The sequence below is a fragment of the Eptatretus burgeri genome, chromosome 3 (genome assembly GCF_056783735.1).
Source record: "Eptatretus burgeri isolate ZD-2024b chromosome 3, Ebu_testis_v1, whole genome shotgun sequence".
NCBI lineage: Eukaryota > Metazoa > Chordata > Myxini > Myxiniformes > Myxinidae > Eptatretus > Eptatretus burgeri.
Window position 1 is genome coordinate 55,946,737 of NC_140963.1, and position 15,488 is coordinate 55,962,224.

A 15,488-nucleotide genomic window follows, 5' to 3' on the forward strand; every position below is an offset into this window, starting at 1 on the left:
CACCAAAAAAACTCACGAATACAACCTTTGGACAACACAAAGAATCACTCATAACAAGCTACAAACAGTTAATCCGGACTCCCATCAAAGACAACAGCCCGAGCTGGGCTGCCACTTCTTCAAAACATAATATATAAAAAAAAATTTTAAAATACAAAAAAACTCTCAGAATAGCAACAGCTTGCAAAACATCTACAAACTTAGCCCATTCACATGCTGAAACAAAAGTATTTTCAATTGTAATCTACCTAAATATGACAGGCAGTCAATTCAACCGACTGAATCTCAACATCCCTCTCACCAATATCACTCTATAACCACCCATCCTCGACCTCAACAACATATGAAACGAACAACTGCTCATAATTACTCTCATATCCTTAAATCATACCTCCTCCCCACAAAACATCTCCATGTGCTGCCGAGGTCACAATTATTTATCATAAGCAAAAGTATCCGTCCCAAGTGACGGGAAGAGTTTAAGTTAATCTATCAATTTAAATTATTTCATGGACTTTAAAAAGGTTACTTGTGTTGCACTCTTGGTTTCACTCAGAGCCAAAGCTTTAAGCTACTTCTACCGTGCAATGCGAAATGGTGGTGCAACATCAGGTGGCAGAGGTTGGATTTGTCTAAAAAGAGGGCAAAATATATTGGTTCACGAATCAGTAAGTGACCACTATATTCGTTATGGGTGTGTGTCTGTCTGTCTGTCTGTCTGTCTGTCCCGAGCAGAGCTCCGTGGGTTTTGATCCGATCCTGATAAAATTTGGGTGGGAGGTTTATATCATGATCTAGTTGTGTTTTCCTGAGAATGGGCATGCTGCGCCCATTATGGGTGGAGCCACGCCCAAAAAAACATGTGTTTTTAGGGGGTAGCCGATTTCAAGGTACATCTTCTCCGAGGGGGTTTGTCGAATCTGGCAGGGGTTTCAGTATTTGGTTAGCCCAATGGCACCTGCATAGCCCCACGGAGCTCGATTTTTCAATTTCGTCCCAAGGTCAAAGTCACAAGGTCACGAACTTCGAAAATGTCAAAAAAATCAATAAATTGGGCATCGAGCTCCTAGGGTTTTCAACTGTTTCGAATGAAAGTTGGTATGCAAGTAGTGATCTTCAAGTACTACAACTTTCATCATTTACGTTTTTCCCGAATTTTGCTAGTTTGCCCGTGGCGTCCCCTCGAAGGTCAAAAAATAAAAAAAGGCAAACCGTGTACATTGCTCGTAAACCATCGCCATCTCCAGACTTGTCTATTTTAAATTGTATTACTCCATGCAGATCTGTCTTAAGCCGCTGTCACACCTTGACGTTTTAGCCACCGTATGGCAACGTATCAAAATGTATGTAAAACGCTGGCGTACGCTGAATTATTGATGTTTTTTTCAGTTTTTGGTGTATTCATAACGAGTTGGACATATGCATAACGTATTAGTAACATACACAGAACGTTTTGATAACACATAGATAACTTATACCAACGAATGCTTAGCGTGTTGTCGGCGTTCACAATCTATGCCCAACGATAGTCTAACTTGTGCATAGCGCGCGGCAGCGTATTGCCGACGATCACGTGGCGTAGCCCATTAAAAGGCCGTGGCTTGACGATTCAAATCATAACTGCACTAGACATCGAAGTGTCAAGCCGCTGTCACACCTTGACGTTTTAGCCAGCGTATGCCGACGTATGAAAAATTTGCCAAATACGCTGGCACACGTCGAATATGTTATGGGTAAACTTCCCAATAACCAAAACACGCCTCCCAATTACCTTTGGGAAGTTATTGGGAAGCAATAACCTTTGGGAAGCAATAACCTTCCCAATAAAGTTCCCAATAACCAAAACACGTTAAGAGCATGCTGAAGCACGCTGACATACGTCGTAGTACGCCGAGTACGTCGACAAATTTTAAGCATGCTGAAAATTTTTCGACGTATGCCAGCATATGATGCACACGTTCCGCATACGCTGGCCATAAGTTGTAGGCACATTATGCGATCGTTGACACACGTCGACATGTTACTTGTAAGTTACTCATCAGTCGAAACACGTCGAGGTAATGTTTAGCGTACCCGAAACTTATTTCTAACCTATGAGTAACGTGCTTTGAACCTATGTGTAACGTATCTCCAACGCATATTGACGTATGTAGATGTATTTGACGTCTTCCGGACGACGACAGAACTTACTGAACGTGTTACTAACTTACAGCTACCGTATAATGGTGTATTGGCAGCGTTTAGGGGAATTGGAATATAAAAATTGGGTTCACACAGGAGGAACCCCTCAGTGTTCCAGACTCCATGGTTTTTATTTTTATTTTATTTTTTTCTTCGGCATGACGGTGATGTTGACACTTCCATTTCTAGTGTGGTTATGATTTAAATCGTTGAGTGGCAGCCTATTATATTATATTATAACCGCACTAAAAATCGAAGTGTCAACATCACCGGCATGCCGAAGATAAAAAAAAAAGAAAAAAAAAACCATGGAGTCTGGAACACTGACGCTAAACATTACCTCGACGTGTTTCAACTTATGAGTAACTTACAAGTAGCATGTGTCGACGTGTGTCAACAATCGCGTAACGTGCCTACAACTTATAGCCAGCGTATGCGGAACGTGTGAGTCATACGCTGGCATACGTCGAAAAATTTTGAGCATGTTAAAATTTGTCCACGAGCTCGGCGTACTACGACGTATGCCAGCGTACTACGATGTATGCCAGCATACTACGACGTATGCCAGTGTTTTAGACAAATTTTTCATACGTCGGCATATGCTGGCTAAATCGTCAAGGTGTGACAATGGCTTAAGATCTACTTTAATCCAGATGTTCATGTTGATTTTAAAGATTACTGGAAGGGACAATGAAAAAATAAGGGCATACCCCTCAACTTGGTAGAATAAAGATACTGACGAGGAAGTCAACATGGGATGGAATCAGCAAAATGTACCAATGAACCAATGTCATAATACCTATTTGGGGGGAAACCAACCCCCCCCCCCCCGTAAATACCCTTCAACCCCGATTTTTTAAATAGCGCGAACAAAATTTCGTACATCACGGGTGATGAAGGTTTTGGTCAAGTTTCATCGGAATTGTATGTAGTTTCCAAGAAGAAAGCAAATACATATTTTGGGGGGCAATTCCCCTGGAAACCCCCTTCGACCAAGATTTATTTAATGTCGTGAATAATCCTTGGTCCATCATGGGTGATGAAGGTAGTAGTCAAGTTTCATCAGAATTGTGTGTGTCGTTTCTGAGAAGAAAGCATATACCTCTTTAGGGGAGAGACAACACCCCCCCTCCCCCCCTGTAAACCTCCTTCATAAATCCCCTCAAACCCCAATAATTTTTTTAATGCCATGAACAAACTTTCGTAAATCATGGGTCATGAAGGTTGTGGTCAAGTTTCATCGGAAATGTATGCGTAGTTCTAGAGAAGAAAGCAAATACCTATTTTGGGGGGCAACCCCTGAAGGCCCGATTTTAAAAAATACCATGAACAAACTTTGGTACATACAGGGTGATGAAGGTTATGGTAAAGTTTCATCAAAATCATGTGTGTAGCTTCAGAGAAGTTGTTGCAAGTATTTATGGATGGACGGACTGACTGACTGACTGAGAATGGACAACGCGCTATCCCATCAGCTCCCCAGAACTACGTTCCAGGTGAGCTAAAAATGAATGTTGAGCTTTGCCTCCGTGCACAGATTTTCAAATGCAGAGCGGGAAGCGGCTGCCGTAAATGGGAGACATTTGAATGCACGGACAACCACGGTTCCCCAAACATAGTTGCCCAAACAATATCCTGAATCCTCCTTCCCAACCCCCACGATATTCACTCTTCTGGAGCAGCACTTACTTGTGAAATGAGAGTCCTTCTGGCTGGACTCCAGTGTGGACACCAACCATTCCTTATGCCATATCAACATAAACTCCAACCAACACTAAACCCAACATGTCCCGTCCATCTGTCTATATGCCCCACAAGCAACCACACAAATGATGACTATCTGCCCCTCCCTGGTTCAACACAGACTTCTCTTCAATATCTCTTCTACACTTGATCTCTGGGAGCATCTGGTGGATGCTGTGGGATACTTGAGTTTCACTAGTCCTTTCACTTGACAAGGGACTGAGGCAACAACAATAACAACCAGACTTGCATGAGAACACAAACCAGAAGGGAAAAGAAAGATGTTGGGGAGGTAGAGGTTTTGAGCCTTATCTATCAGGCACCATGACTGTGTAGCGCAGGGCGAGTGGTCGACCGGGAAGTGGGATTGGCTGGGAGGGAGAGGCATGGTGGAAGAGGGAGGTGGTGGGAGGAGTGGGGTTGGTGGTGAGGGGGGTGGGGGTGGCGAGCTTGTTCGAGTGGCATAACTGCTCTAGTTCATTACTCGGCTCGCTTGCACAGGCTGCATTCCAACTTGCACACAGCACTTCAACTCTGCCAACAGTGTTTTGATGCAATGCCACTCACCCTGGTGAACTGCCAACTCACCCTCACACTGAATCACCTTATAAAAGCCCCAGGTCCTGACATCATCACTCCATCCTCATTGGCCTCATGGCCAAGTGCCCCCCCCCCCCTTCTCTATGTCATGATCCTGAAGATCTGCCATGTTGGTTGTCTTTTCCTGCATGAGATGGGAAATTAATAAAACAAAAGCGAGGTGAATGAAGGAGAAAACTAATAAGAAGCACATATAAGTTGGGGAAAAACACCGCTGGCTGGTAGGAAGACAAGGATCTTTGTGCACAATCAATGATTGTAGGGCCAATTGGGGTATTTATAGGATGTCTTAGTCTGACATCGATAATGAAATAACGAAATAATTAATCCCATTTTTAACCCCTTAGCCATTTTTGCTACAATATGAACCTCAGGATATTAATTTGTGATTAAGCAATTTAGAGAATAAGTGTTTCACACCTTTGCCTTTATACCTTGATGTTTTTGCAGCAATTGAGAAGGCATTTTAAAAGGCTTCAAGGTATTTGGTATTCCATTTTGGCATCATTCTTTTGAGGTCACTTTGGGAAAGAACTACAAACGGTTATTTTGTTTGCGAGTGTAAATAGCCTTGAGAAGTCAATTGTTTATTTCGTGTACAACAATCGTGTAATTTTGTCGTAAATTTATGGTCTCTTATGATTAATTATTAATGAGAGAGTGGAACGCGCATTGAGATCAACTGTAAGAGTTGGCACCATCGATTTAACTGAATAATTCTGGAAGATCTGGAAAATGTACAGACATACTTCACCTCCATGAGATATGCCAGAAAAGCCTCTGTAAAATCTCGTGGAAGTGGAGTATGTACGAGGGCATGTTGAAAAGTAATGCCTCCTATTCTTTTTCTCCAAAACAGGTAAAGACCCTTTTATTTACCGAGGGAACTTAATCTGATTTTTGTACCATTCACCTACTGTATAATCCACGACTAGCTAATGTAACGGCAGCAAGTGAACATATCACTTATCGAGTGAATGAATTTGATGTTTCATCGCCTGATTCAGCGAAGATTATTTTGGGGGATTTCAATCAGTGTGGTTTGGACACGATTACCCACAAATGAGCAATTTATCCAACAACATACACCTAGAGATGCATCGCTGGATTTATGTTGTTTTAACATTCCTCGACCATATACAACGAAGGCTTGTCCTCAGCTAGGAAACTCTGACCAAAACAACATTATTTTGCTTCCTTCTATAAGCAAAAACTGAAAAGGTGCAAAGTAGTTACCAAAGGAATGTTGTGTTTGGAGCACCAACACGAGTGAGGATGTGCGAGTGAGTTTGTGATTGTACGGATTGGACAAGTTTGTGGATGAGATGATGACTTGCAAATACGTCCGCACTTTACAATTTCACTTGCAAATAAACCCAACCTTATATTAGAGGACACAGATGACCTTTCTCATACAGATGATGGCAAGCTAAACTTACGCAGATGACCTTTCAATACCCATAGTCCTACTTGGTTAATACCCCAAACGGAAAACCAACGTGGACTACAAATTCCTAATTAACTTCAACAGTTACCAATAATAAATGATCGCAAACAACTAACCAGAATACCACGATCATATCAACAAACCCCAACCTCTCGAGACATAACCTTCACCTCATCTAAACTGGCCATAATTTTAAAATGGAACACAACATATGAATTAACATCTGACCACCTGACCATTCTTATCATGCACGACCTCCATAAAAGTGTAACTGGACCCCTCGATTATATGGAACCAGGCAACAATTATTCCCATTATAAACAGAAGAAGAATTTGAATGACCTGCTGCTTATCGCCCAATTTCACTCCTGTTGGACAAGCCAAGGTGCTTGAGTGCCTCATTCTCTCTGTGATGTTAACCCTCATATTCCTCTCGTTCACCACTAACATGGGCTCAGACCTCTCCATTCCATAAATACTGATATCACCACCTAAATACAGCGCATGTTAGACTGATTTTCCCACCCCAAATCCCACAAATGCACCTCACTCGCTACCATCGACATTGACAAAGCTTTTGACTGGAAATTGTACATACATACACACAATGATGCAAAATATTCTCACAACAAAGATGAGCAATGCCAAACTTTGGATCTCAAACTTTCTTTCTGGCAGGCAAGCACGTGTTACAATCAACAACACATTTTCATCATATAAAAACTTTCCAAATGGAGTCACGCAGGGAGCCATCCTTTCCCCAGCAAGTTTTAACCTTTTCTCCATGACATTCCAGAACTTCCTCCTCATGGACAAATCTTACTTATGTAGATGACCTTTCCAATGCAGCACAAGACCACACAATAAATACAACCACTCGTTTTCTCCAATAATACATGACAATTCCAACAGTGGCTCACACTTAACGGAATCAATGTCTCGTCGACTAAATCAACAATTACTCTCCAAACCCCGGATGAACGTGAATCCATATCCCACCCAATAATCACAATATACAACCAACAACTCGAACTTAATAAAATATAAGGGTACTTCGACGTCGTAATATCATCAGATATGCCTCCACCCACATTATTACATCATTATACATACTTGTACCAAGTTTGATTTGAATCCCTGAACCCACATTAAAAATATTAAATAATTTTGGCTGCCAGACCATGCATCCGATCAGGTTAAAATTTAAAACATATGTTGCACATCACTACGAGATCATAATTTTGAAGTTTCACGTCAATTGATGAAGCAGTTCAAGAGAAAGAATTATTAAAAGATTTTCGTTCAATCCAAGGACTTATGACATTATCGGTGGAGAATTTTTGTTCCTCATGGATAGGCGATAATATCTGTGAAGTTTTGTCTCGATCTAGCCAGACGTTTCAGAGAAGAAGATTTTTGAAGATTTTTATGGTTAAACAAAAAAAAAAAGGCTGTCGAACCATGTGACTGATGATGTCATTAATTTTTTTTCCCCCATATAAGTTAGCCCGAGATGACCCTCAAACATTTTTCATACTGATCGGAAAAGTTTTCGAGGTATGAAATTATGATGTCATAAGAAAGCCACCTATGACATCATCAAAAAAAATATCAAACTTCCTCCCATGGGGAGTACTTCACACGTGCCAAGTTTCAATTTTTTCCATGGAACGGTTTCGGAGATACAGAGGTCCAAAAGTTTTCCGTTTTTTCCAACATGGCTACCACAACACGTGACCTATGACGTCATAATTATTAAAACATTGTACATGAGTCGTGACACCAATGGTGAAAATTCTGTGTCAATCGGATGAGCGGTCGCAGAGAAAACAGAGAAAATTAGTATGGATGGACGGACAGACAAACGGAAAACCCAAAAACATAATGTCTTTGGCGACTTTGTCAGCGGAGGTATAAAAACCCAAATACTTGGAATCACCCTTGACCCTAACATGAACTTCACTCAACACATACAACAACTAACAACTAAAGTCGACTAAAAACAAAATGCACTAAAAACATCAATGCAGTTCCAAGTTTGTCAACAAAAACCATCCCTCACCACAATTTACAAATATATTGTCTGAACCACAATTAAGTATGCTAGCCCAAGTTGGGCACATACCATATATCCAAAACAAATGCGTTAAAACTTCAAAAAAGACCAAACAAATCACTCAGAATCATCACAGGTTGCACCTAACTCACCGACATAGAGCTCCATGCCAAAACAATAATGCTTCCCCTCCAACACCTCCTTGATATCAAAGGCACACACTTCATCGATGCCACTCCAACACGACGTCACCACTATGTCACCACACACATGTCACCACTTGTCCAATCACCAACCCAGTCTCAGACATAAAAATATCACACCAGCAACTTACTACTAAAAAATAACGACACCTTTTCAAAACGCATCACCTCCGTCCTTTAAACACAACATCTCGGAAAAACATTCACAATCACATCACCACCATCGCTTTGCAATAACAGCACGACAATAAAATACTCAACGAAACACACTCCTGGTCCATCCATCTGAACAAACTCTCCCACACTCTCAGAGTAACTATCTACACTTCATTTCAGTTACCATCCCACACTTACAACCGATAAACACAAATTCGACCCAACTCAGGACCCATTCTGCCCACCCTGTCACCTTGAACTTGCACTGTTACATCACGTCTTACAACTTGCTCTCAACTTGCACAACACAAGCATCTATTTAACATTTCTTCTTTACTCAATCTCTGGTGGAAGGGGATGATGATGATGACGGTAATGATGACGATGACAGTTACCGAGTATATTAAGTTCTGTGTTGATTATGTTATCCCTTATAAAGATGCTAAATAGGATTCAAATAAGAAGCCGTGGATTTCTAAGGAGCTAAAGGACTTGAGCAAAAAAGGAGCTTCCTCAGACGGGGATAGACCACAAGTAAAAGTTAAAAATAAATTGATAGACAAGTTACAAAGTCAAAAGCAGATTATAAACAAGAACACTAAAATGGAATAAAATAAAATAAAACAATTCACGTGCTGCTTGACAGTAAACGCAGACGATGATTGGACAACAAGGTGATATGAAAGAGACTGGCAACAGATTACAGCAAGAACTTTGTTGATAATCTGGATGATTTTTGTTGTCGATTTGAAGTTCACGATTTTGCACTTGAGAACAATTCTGTTGTGGAAATGTTAAAAGATAACATATGGGATTCGGATGAGAGTTTTGATTGAGAATGTTCATGGTGTTTACATTGTATTTGCAAAGACCAAGGTAAACAAATGCCATTGATCCAGATGATATTTCCAATGGGATTTTTAAACTGGGCAGCCAACAACTCGCTTGAGTGTTAACATACATTTGTCCATTAATGTTCGACAGTGGTGTAATACCAAAAAAATGAAAATCCTCAATTATCAATCTGGTGCCAAAGGTAATCAAACCCAGGCAGTTGAAAGGATTACCACCCAGTAGCCCTGACATCTAAGGCAACATTGGTTTCAAAGGATAGTGTTGACATTTTTTGAGTAGTAATGAAGGTCATTTTGACCAATTTCAATTTCTTTTATATCAGAGTACTGTGTTCCATAATTTAGATATTCGCAAGTCTTTTGTAAAAATCAGTACTTGTTGACTTTTCTAGTACTATTAATACAATTGTCCCACATGAGTTAATTGACAAGTTTCTGAAATTGAATGGCATCCCTAAGCTTGCAATATCAAGTTTCAGTTTTCTTATAGACAGACTACCTCCAGGTGAAATGCAATAATATATGATATCAAGTTTTAGGTTTTTGAGTCAGTGTGCACCACAAGGTTGTGTTGTTTCCCATATTCCATTTTCTTTATACACAAGTGACTGGTACTATGGTAGTTTAAGTCTTACCAGTAGTTATCAAATATGCAGATGATAAAGTAATCAGTGGATTTTGATTGATTGATTCATGTGACGATATGAATGATGTTCAGAATTTTATATATTGCTATGACCAGCACCATTTAGTTACCTCCGCCATCCAAGGTGGACGGAGGATATGTTTTCACCTGTCTCTCTGTCTGTGAGCAGGATATCTAAAAAAAAAAGTTTTTTTTATTTTAAAGGATTCTTCACCATTGAGAGATAGTGCCAAATTGATATACAATGCCGATAGAAAGACAACTCCATTCAGAATTTTCACCTTTTTTTGTATACACTGTCGAGGCTTGTATGAGAGCTAACACAGAATGTACAACAAGGGGTGCAGGAGACAAGTAGTGCTGTGGCCATTCCCCCCATAAGGGCCCTAAAAAGCAGGGTAAGCCCTCCCCAAGGTAGAACAAACCACAACCATAATTTTTTGGTTTATTGGGATGTCTGAAATAGGAAATGGATGGTTGTGAAAAAATATATTGGGGATAGCATGTATTTTGGTCATGATTTGTGTTAGTAGTCTCCAATAATTTGGCGAATGTTGCGAAATCACGAAAATGAATGTTAAACCTGCAATTTTCAACCGATTTGCACAAATAAGGTGTCATTTTGTAGGAAATCTGAAAGGGAAACATAATTAGGTTGTGACAGTATTTTTACCTAAAAAAAATATGTGTGTATGTGTCAAATCCAATTCCGAGGAACATGTTTTTAGTCCCTGTTATTTTACCAGTCCTTTGTCTTTGTAGGGCAGAGAAACTTTCATCATTGAATACAGTACAAAAAAAGCCTAATGGATGGTGAACCTCCTGATAAGAAACCTCATTTGAACACTAAACAATGTATATTGTGCTTCAAATCCCTTACAAAAGGAGGTGCTGTTGTCAAGAATCCAACCCAAGATGGCCTTAGGACTATCATGAATGTATGTAAGAAACGCAAAAATGATGTCTATGAATTATTTTCACCCTTAGAAGACCCAATTCTCTCCAGCGAGATTCATGTGAGCTTCCACAAACTTTGCCGCGCAAAATATACAAGTTCCTCAAACAATTACATGTATGATGATGCCGCAGGTCAATCTACAAGTAGTCCCTCATTGCGGCAAAGCAGAAGATCACATTCCTCCAATTTCAATATCCGTACTCAATGTTTTGTTTGTGGAAAAGGAGACAAGAAATCAGAAAAATTGACTCCAATTACAACTGAAAGTGGTAAATCCACCAGACAGAGAGTTCTGGAAGCAGCCGCCAAACGAAATGATGAAGAGATTCATACTCGAATGCTTACACATTCAGACCTCTTTGCCTTTGATGCAAAGTATTATCGGAGTTGTTATGGACATTATATCAGTGATCGCAACATTGAAGCAGCATGTTCGAAGGGAGCCACATCTAACAAAGAACAGACTTGTCACGAGAAAGCATTCCACGTTGTTCAGAATGAGCTTGAGAAATCAGTGCTATCCCAAAAACTGACCAGCCTCTCTCTCCTGAAAGAAAAGTATGTCCAAGCATTGGTTGACATCGGGGTGACTGATGTACAACAATATTCGTCCTGAAAGTTAAAGACAAAGCTAAAAAAAATATTTTGGAAGCAGACTAATCTTCATGCAATGCCGTAGACAATCAGACTTGGTCTGTTCAGGCAACATGACAATTGGTGATGCATTCCAACAAGCATCACACATGGAAACTGATGAAGACATTGAGTTTTCTGATTTACATTTAGCAAAAGATCAGCTTGATGAATATCAGATCTTGCATATGGCAGAAGCAATCCTGAGAAGCAATCCTGCTCAATAATTCATGGAACATCAAGTCTGTAGTCCTTGTGTTTGATCGTTATGATGTCCCCCATTCGGTCAAATATCAAGAAAGACAATGCAGAGGTGGCACTTCTGCAGTTGCAAGTCATGTAATTGCTCCAGATAGAGTTGTGCCACATTACAGGAATTTCTTAAAGAATTCTGCTAACAAGGCAAACCTTGCATCATTCATATCACAGTCATTACTAGATGACACACCTGGACTGATCAATGGCCAGAGTATAACTCTTGCAGGTGGATTTCCAGAAGCTGAGAGAGTTGTAACCATTGACTCAAATGGAAAAAGAAATCTTCTCCAGCTCTTCAGCACACAAGAAGAAGCAGACACTCGGATGCTTCTTCATACCATTGACCCAGCATCATCTCATGAAAGGCTGATAGTGAAGTCAGATGATACAGATGTCCTAGTCTTGCTGGTTTACTATCTAAATGAAGGCAAACTGTCAAAGTTAACATACATGCATTCTGGACACACTGAACAAAGAACAAATAGGGAAAGATTTATACCGGTTCATAGTATCTGTCAAAATGTAGGAGAAAATGTAGCATGTGCCTTACCATCTGCACACGCCCTTACTGGGTGTGATAGCACTAGTAGTCTCTACAAGATTGGCAAGAAAACAGCCTTCAGTAAGCTAGTTCAATATGCAGAGGATCTTCCTGCTCTGAGTACCCTGGGCACAACTCCTGATTTGACAGAAAACCTGCAGGATGCTTGTCGATACACATTAGCATTGTATGGAAACAAAAAGAAATCCAATCGCAACTTATGTACAACCTTGGATGAGTTACGGTATGAATTTGCTTGCAAGAGTGACAAACCTGCATCAGCATTTCCTCCAACTGAGGATGCTTTCCTTCAACATGTGTTGTGTGCCAAGTACCAGTTAACTATATGGATGCAATGTGAAGTTTCGAAACCACAACAGTTGAGCCCAATTGGTAATGGCTGGAGATGGGATGAGGACACATCTTCCATGCAACCTGTTTACTATGTGAAAGAGGCTGCACCCATTGAAGTCCGAGACCTAACTCACATGTACTGTATGGATGCTGAATGCAAGACTTCACAGAAGTGCCACTGTTTGGCATTAGGATTGCCTTGCACTGACTTCTGTTCATGTCTCGGTATGGAATGTGACAACAAACGTGAAGCCCCTGTTGCTGCAGATGAGAGTAACTTGGACAGTGATGATTTTGATTAAATCTCTTTGTGAATTTAATATTCAGGACCATTTTATGCAGAATGTTTTGTTAAATATATTTGCTAGTTTCAGTGTTAAAGCAAAAAATATTAGTATACAACAAAATGTAAGATAGTATTTCGGAATAAAATTAGTTTGTAAAATCACATTTTTTCAGTTTTGAAAACTTAATGATTCAGATTTAGCTACTGAGATGATCTGAAAGCAACATACTCTTGATTCTGTACAAAATGACATTTTAATTATGAAAATTGGTTGATAATTGAAGACTGAACAGTCATGTTTATGATTTTCCGAAACGCACTATAATTACAAATTCCCCAAAAATACATGCTATCCCCAATATATTTTTTCACAACCATCCATTTCCTATTTCAGATATCCTGATAAACCAAAAAAAATGGTTGTGCTTTGTTCTACCCTGGGGAGGGGTTACCTTTTTTTTCCAGCCATGCCACAGCACTAAAGAGGAGCAGGAGAGGGAAGGATAAAACAGTGGGGAACAGAAACATGAGGAGATCTGTGGAAAGGAGAGGGATTGGGCGGGGTGCACGGGGTAAACTAGAAGGGCACTCGGTGGAGTGAATACCTCCGCCACATAATGCCTGATCCACGAGAACATGTCAGGCCCAATACATTCTTGAAATAACATGCTTTATATCATTTTTGGCCCGATCTCTCAATGGTGACGAATCACTGAAAAAATTCTAGTCGTCGGATCCGGATCCGAATTTTCACCAAAATCTAATCAGTTCATCCTTGTCACACATTAAACCTGCCCACAAAATTTAATCTGGATCCATCCAAAACTTTTTGAGATATCCTGCACACAAACAAACAGACAGAAAAACAAACAAACAGACAGAAAAACAGCCAAATAGAAAAAACAAACAAGCAAACAGAAAGGGGAGAAAACATAACTTCACCTTTGGTGGCGGAGGTAACAAGATGGGCACTCCAGGGACTTTCAGGAAGGAAAGCAGGGAATTTGAAGGAGGTGGGTTTGGGGTGGATTAGCGGGGGTAGAAAAGATCGCAGTTTTGGATGGGGGAATGGGATAAATCTGTGCATGACAGAGAGCAAGTTTCTTTGAAAGAATTCACAGGACGAGTTGATGTCGGAGGAAGTAGAGATGGGAGACCAGTCTCGAAGTTTGATGGCTGCTTGAAGTCCCTACCACTCGGCTTGAGTGAAATGCCAGACTCAATGGTGCTGAGGTGGTTCTCTAATAACAGCCAGAGAGATGTCTACTTTGACAAGCATGTGGTCAGATGAACTGATTAGAGCGGAGGAAGAACAGCAGACTTTTTCTGGGGAATTGGTCAAAATCAGATCCTGAAGAGATGGAGTACTGTTGGTTGAGATCCTGGTCAGGAAGTTGACAGATTGTGTCAGTCCCAATGAGTCACAGAAGTATTTTGCTGAAGTGCCAAGGCAGGTGAAGGAGTTACCCAGTGCCGGATTCAGCCTCGGCTGGCCCTAAGGCACATTTTGAAATTTTAGAGAATGGCCTGAAAATTTTAAATTAGATCTTGGGCTCATGGAAATGGACCCCAGAACTGATTCAAGAACAAAATATTTAATACAAAAAAGACAAATATTTAATGTGAAAAGAAAATAGTTTATTTAATCCCTTTTTCCTAAATTTTTGTGGCCCAAATTTTTGGCTGGCCCTAAGGCACATGCCTTGTCTGCCTAATGGTTAATCCAGCACTGGAGTTACCCACACCCAGCCAACTGGCATGATGACAATTGAAGTCACCACATATGAGGAAGAGATAGTTGGGATGAGAGGATAGAAGTTGTTCCATGTTTTTGGAGAGCAAGGTGTAAATGGAGTCATCACTGTTTGGTGGATGGTACAACACACATACAAACATGAGGTGGGAGTGGAGGGGATGCCGTAGCCAGAGGTATTCCTGGAGGTGTGGGGGAGAGAGGGCAGTGCATCATAGAGGGCACCAAGAGGCCACTTTTGTTGCCTTATGGCCTGGAATTAAATTCCATTAAATCAGACTTTTCCACCTTAATTTACATATAGTAACACACAACTTCCAAGTGAAAAACAAATTATACAAATTTCAGAAAATTAATAAAAAATACAAAACTAAAATATCTTGGTTGGATAAGTGTCTACCCCCCCCCCCCCTTTATAATAGCAATTGCAAATTAGCTCAGGTGTAAAAAAAAAATCACCTTCAAAATCACCCACCAGGTTAATTGGCCTCCACCTGGGTTAAATTGTAGTGATTCTGATTATTTCAGAATAAAATCAGCTGTTCCTGTAGGTTTCCTCTGCTAGGAAGTGCATTTTACAGCAAAGACTCAACCATGAATATGAAGGAGCTTTCAAAAGACCGCTGGGATAAAGTTGTGGAAAGGCACAGATCAGGGGATGGGTATAAAAATATTTCAAAGGCCTTCATCAATATCACTTGGAGCACAGTCATGACAATCATTAACAAGTGGAAGGCATGTGGTATCACCAAGACCCTGCCTTGATCAGACGGTCCCTCCAAAATGGATGACCAAGCAAGGAGGAGACTGATCAGAGAG

The 15,488-nt window shown here is 40.4% G+C and overlaps 1 protein-coding gene across 12 annotated transcripts in view; it reads right to left on the reverse strand.

The window, feature by feature from the left end:
- Positions 1-15,488, reverse strand: part of LOC147029952 (ADAMTS-like protein 1) — a 545,848-nt gene that overhangs the window by 338,059 nt on the left and 192,301 nt on the right. The gene's annotated exons all lie outside the window — the stretch shown is intronic.